The sequence below is a fragment of the Schistocerca cancellata genome, unplaced genomic scaffold (assembly GCF_023864275.1).
Source record: "Schistocerca cancellata isolate TAMUIC-IGC-003103 unplaced genomic scaffold, iqSchCanc2.1 HiC_scaffold_1150, whole genome shotgun sequence".
NCBI lineage: Eukaryota > Metazoa > Arthropoda > Insecta > Orthoptera > Acrididae > Schistocerca > Schistocerca cancellata.
Window position 1 is genome coordinate 2,661,194 of NW_026047149.1, and position 6,000 is coordinate 2,667,193.

Genomic DNA, 6,000 nt, shown 5'->3' on the forward strand with positions numbered 1-6,000 from the left:
ATCAGTATCCACGTACGAGGCTAATCCGGAAACTAGGGTTACAAAAATTTTTTGAGGTGCAAAAAATTTAATTTGTCATAATAAAATTTAGATGCATTGTAGTACAGGTGTTGCATTATTTTTCCAAGCAATCGCCATGTATCTTTACACATTTTGTCATTAGTAGGACGAGGTTTTTGATTCGTGTGTCATAGACGTCTCCCACCGCCTTTTTCAGTCAGTTCTTCACTTCGATTTTCACCTCGTCGTCGTCGGAAAAGTGTTTTCCAATAAGGTTTTTCTTCAATTTATTGGCCGGCCACTGTGATCGAGCGGTTCTAGGCACTTCAGTCCGGAACCGCGCTGCTGCTACGGTCGAAGGTTCGAATCCTACCTCAGGCATGGATGTGTGCGATGTCCTGAGGTTAGTTAAGTTTAAGTAGTTCTAAGTCTAGGGGACTGATGACCTCAGATGTTAAGTCCCATACTGCTTAGAGCCATTTGGACCATCAGTTAAGTGAACAGATGATAGTCACTAGGTGTGAGGTCGGGGCTGTGAGAGAGTTGGCTTAAAACATCCCAACCAGACGAAGTCAGCTACTCTTGCGTTGCATGAGCGGTGTGCGGACGCGCGTTCTCATCGAGGAGACAGAGTCTCGTTTTCAGCACGTCTGTTTTGTATGGCTCTGCGAAGTTTCCTCATGACCCCACAGTATCTTGCAGCATTTATGGTCCCACCTATTTCCAAAAAATCAACGGGCGAAACTCTTTTCCTGTCCCACAACACTGACACGACGATTTTCCTTGCTATATCCTGGGTTCTGAATTTCTTGGCTATAATATTTCCGTTCGTCTCCCTTATACAGACACTCTATATACTCCTTTTACCTTTTAGCTTTCCCATCCTTACTTAGGACTGGTTTTACATCTGAGCTCTTGATATTCATACAGTTGCTTCCCTTTTCTCAAAAAGTCTTTTTAAATTTCCTGTAGGCGGAATCCATTTTCCCCTAGTGAAACATTCCTACAATTGTTCTCTACCCATTCTTGCTCGGCCATTTAACACTTCCTGTCCAACTCATTTTGAGAGACGTTTGTATTCCCCTTCGCTTGCTTTATTTGCTGCATTTTTATATGTTCTTCTTTCGTCAATTGAATTCAGTATCTCTACTATGCCTTGCCTTTCAACCTATTTGACACTCTGCTGCCTTCTCTATTTCATCTCTTATAGCTATCTATTTGTCTTCTACTGTATTCCTTTTCCCTGCTCTACTCAACCGCTGCGTAACGCTTTGTCTAAAACTATCAGCAACCTCTAGTTTTTTCAACTTATCCATCTTCCGTCTCCTTAATTTCCTACCTTTTTGCAGTTTCTTCGGGTTTAATTTACAGTTCGCTACCGATAAATTGTGGTCAGAGTCCAATCTAACCGTGTAAATATCTTAAAGTTCAAAATCTGGTTCTGAAATCCCTTTCTTGCCATTATGTAATGAATCTGAAACCTTCCAGTGTCTCCAGGAGTCTTCCATATATACGCGCTACTTTGATGATTCTCAAGCAAGGTGTTAGCGATGGGCGCGCGGGGTAGCCGAGCGGTTTAGGGCGCCTTGTCATGGTCCGCGCCACTCCCCCCGTCGGAGATTCGAGTCCTCCCTCGGGCATGGGTGTGTGTTGTCCTTAGCATAAGTTAGTTTTAGTTAGATTAAGTAGTGTGTAAGCCTAGGGACCGATGACCTCTGCAGTTTGGTCCCATAAGACCTTACTACAAATTTCCATTGTTAGCAATGATTAAATTATCCTCTGTGCAAAATTCCACCAGACGGCTTGCTCTTTCATTTCTATCCGTGAGTCGAAATTAAATTTTTGCTTTTCTTCCTTTTCCTACCACCAAACTGCAGTCTTCCATGACAATTAAATTATCGTTTCCCTTAACTAGCTGAATAATTTCTTTTATCTCATCATACATGTCTGCAGTCTCTCCATTATCTCCAGAGCTAGTTAGCATATAAACCTGTACAACTATTGTAGGTGTGAACTTAGCGTCTATCTTGGCTACGTCAATGCGTTCACTATGCTGTTTCACGTAGATTACCTGCATTCCTATTTGCTTATTCATTATTACACCCACTCTTTCATTATCCCTTTGTGACTTTGTATTTATAACCCTGCATTCATCCTGTTTCTCTTGACACCGAGCTTCGCTAAGTCTCAATATACTGAACTTCAACCTATCCATTTCCGTTTTTAAAACCTCTAACCTACCTGCCCTATTAAGGCATTTAACATTCCAGAATCCTATCCGTAGAACGCCAGATTTGTTTTCCTTGGTGATGACATCCTTCTGACTAGTTCCTGCATGGAGATCCGAATGGGAGATTCTTTCATCCCCAGAAAGTTTTACCCAACAAGAAGCTATCACCATTTAACCATAGAGTAGAGCTACATGCCAACTGGCAAATTACAGCTGCAGTTTCCCCTTGCTGTAGGCTTCTCGCAGTACCAGGACAGCAGTGCCGTCTTGGTTAGCCAGATGAATCAATCATCCAGACTGATGCCCCTGCAACGACTGAAAAGGGTGCCGCCCCTCTTCAGGAGCCGTATGTTTGTCTGGCTTTTCGACAGGCATCACTCCATTGTTGTTGAACACACAGTACAGCTATGTATCGCTAAGGCAGACAAGCCACCCAAACCGACGGCAAGGCCGTGGTTCATGGGAAACATCGGAAACTATGAACGAAATTTTCGCTCTGCAGCGGAGTGTGCGCTGATATGAAATTTCCTGACAGGTTAAAACTGTGTACCAGACGGAGATTCGAACAAAGGACCTTTGCCTTATGCGGACAAGTGCTCTGCACTTGGTATGAAACTTTCTGGCAGATTAAAACTATGTTGCCAGACTGAGATTAGAGCTCGGTACCTTTGCCTTTCGTGGGCAAGTGCTCTGCCAGCTAACCTTCCTTCCAGGAGTGCTATCCCTGCATGGTTTCCAATAGAACTTTCGAAGGTATGAGACGAGATACTGGTCAAACTGAAGCTGTGACGACGGCGTGTGAGCTGTGCTTGGGTAGCTTAGCCAGTAGAGCACTTGCGCACGAAAGGCCAAAGTCCTGAGTTCCAGTCTCGGCCTCATACACAGTTATAACCTGCCAGGAAGTTTCTAATCAGAGAAGACTCCTCTGCAGGGTGAAAATTTCCTTCTGAAAACATCCCCCAGGCTGTGGCTAAGCCATGTCTCCGCAATATAATTTCTTAAGGAGTGCTAGTTTTGCGAGGTTCACAGGAGAAAAATGGTTCAAATGGCTTTAATCACTATGGGACTTAACATCTGAGGTCATCAGTCCTCTAGACTTAGAACTACGTAAACCCAACTAACCTAAGGACGTGATACACATCCATGCCCGAGGTAGGATTCGAACCTGCGACCGTAGCAGCCGCGTGGTTCCGGACTCAACGACCTACAACCGCTCGGCCACAGCGGCCGGCACGCAGGAGAACGTGTGTGAAATTTGGATGGTAGGAGACGATATGTTGGCACAATTGAAGCTGTGAGGACGGTGCATGAGTTGTGCTCGGGTAGCTCACTTGGTAGAGCACTTGCCCACCAGAGGCAAAGGTCCGAGTTCGAGTCTCGGTCCGGCTCACAGTTTCATTGGAAACTATGGTTTAACCAACAGAAAATTGCAATATCGCTTCAGAACAAATTAGTGTATTTGCACGTGCTCTTTACGCTTTTTTCTGTAACAATCCAAAAGAATTGTACTTGTTTCCCATTGCCATTACGTGAAGTTTTTGTTGTCATGTTGTATGTGCTTGGAATGTACGAACATAAATTTGTTTACATCATCAGGTATACCACTCACATAAATGCAGCTGACTGCTGTGTATTACATCGAACTTCAAGGAGGAAACTCTCTCTCCCCAGGAGACAACGCCGAGGCAGGCTTGGCCTTAGCCGGTGGCAGTGACGGGAGTGCACTGCGTGCAGCCGGCTCTTTCTCGCTTCTCGGCTAAATGATTACGACTGAGACTTTTTCCACCCACAGGACTTTTACCTGCTACGTCCACCTCTTCAATGACCGCGAAGCCCTCTGTTGTGGAATTTCATAACTCTACTGAAACAATTACTCGTGATCATGTGCTACTCAAAGATCAAATCCTTACCTTGGAAAAATCCGACTTCGTAGATATCGATGACCAGCTGCACACAAACTTGTCTTTTTCCATCCTTCAGACCCTTCATGTACAATTTATACTTCCCGTAAGGTAAGGCGACGAACTTTTTTAGGGTGATCGGTCGTGTCCAGTACCGATGCATGTAGTAGGTGCCCTGCCAACAGAAGTAGCGATATAATTACACAATACAGGTTTTGTGACTAAATCAAAACTTCAACTTGTAGGATTATTCTTTGTCGAGGTCTTTACTGAGTATCAGATGTAGCAGTCTCTTCCTGTTTTTTTTTCTGCTCCTTTCATAACTTAGACACACTTATTGCATTTTGGTCGTCATATATTAGCACATGTAAGTTAAGGAAGTAACAAAGGATGTTGAAATTCACACTCTAATAGTTAACATAGCAATGAGTGAACATCCTGATACTTCTCAGCAATCAGTGGCGAATGACAAAGACGGGAACAGGAAAGTCGAAATCTCAAGGCATTCGCCTAACACGAGTGAAATTAAGAAACAGAGTGCAAGACGTCGTGGTCTCCTGACCTTCATTGCTTACATATTCCGCCCTCACAATCACATTCTGCACATCAAGACGCTTCATTCGAACCCACACTCGATAAGATAAAGTCAATCTTGTATGAATTCATGTAAACGATATGCAAATAACTAATAAGTCGCAAGTGCGCACCGTGGTTGAAATACTCGAGGCTGGCGTACACACACACATTCCAGAGTCGACGGTCACAGGAGCTTTTAGCTCGAGAGAGGCAAAACCGCACGCCAGGAGGCCGGTCCCAACCCATCTACGTCGGCCGGTGACCGCCTGTAGAGCAGACACCGTTAGCCCGAGTGAAAGGACGACCCCGTGTTCGGCTTAAAAGCAAATTCCGCTACACTGTGCGGCAGCGGCCAGCCTACGCATTCTTTACACAAAGCACACAGAAATTTTCACAGGGAGACAGCAAACGCCAAACGCCGATACTACAGATTTCCGGATTGATCGCCTTAAACGAAACGTCATTCTCCCGTTTTAGAAGAGCAATGCTGATTGGCAGGCGATATTTCTGACGCCTTGAGCTGAAGGAGTAATGGAAGAGGCCGAAAGATATACCCCTTAACGTCTGGCGTGGAGAGGGGCCGTTGCGTTGTCGCTCTTGGAGCGAGAACACGTAACGAGAGCGTGTACTCAAAGAGTGAGGAACAAGTCTCTCCTCAGTACTTCACTGGGACAGCAACTCTGTTGAGAGCGAATCAAAGTGCGACTCTATATTGAGTTCTTGCGATTAAGCATTGTTCACTGTGTTGGCCGCCACACTTATTGTGTGGTGTGAACAGTCAGAGTTATAGCGAGCGAATTTTGAGTGGCATCGTGGTGGACTAGTTATCTGACCGGTGTACCACACCAATAGCTAGAGTAGGGGCGAATAGGAGTCCTTGACTTCATCAAGGCGTAGGGAGAGTTTGATTGGCGAAGGTCAATCCAGATAGAACGAGAGTTATCTTATTTGTCAGCAACGAGCAGCGCAGACAGCTGTCATTGCAGCTTATGGTATTGTGCGCTACAGCTCTTGCGAGCCCCATATTTCCTCCACAACAGTACACTTTGCTGCATTTCACACGCGACAGCCTCGACCGTACCTAGCAACATTCTAATGGATAATTATTCGAATTGAGTAGGTGCGGCTCTCAGCCATTCTGCCAAGTCAGAAACAATCTTAAACTTTGTACAGGAATTTCATTAGCGAATCCTATCCTTGAGAGGTAACTTCACATTCCAAAAAGAACCAGGAAATAACGTGTTCAGTTCATAACTAAAAGTGCCATTGTGATGTCTCAGAATTTTTGCAAAA

General features: G+C 44.8%; 1 long non-coding RNA gene across 1 annotated transcript in view; it reads right to left on the reverse strand.

Annotated features, from left to right (window-relative positions):
* Positions 1-4,301, reverse strand: part of LOC126159976 (uncharacterized) — a 48,218-nt gene extending 43,917 nt beyond the window's left edge. The window contains exon 1 of the long non-coding RNA XR_007534636.1: positions 4,141-4,301. This is a non-coding gene — a long non-coding RNA (uncharacterized LOC126159976). The remainder of the gene's footprint in view (positions 1-4,140) is intronic.
* Between the last annotated feature and the right edge of the window lie 1,699 nt (positions 4,302-6,000).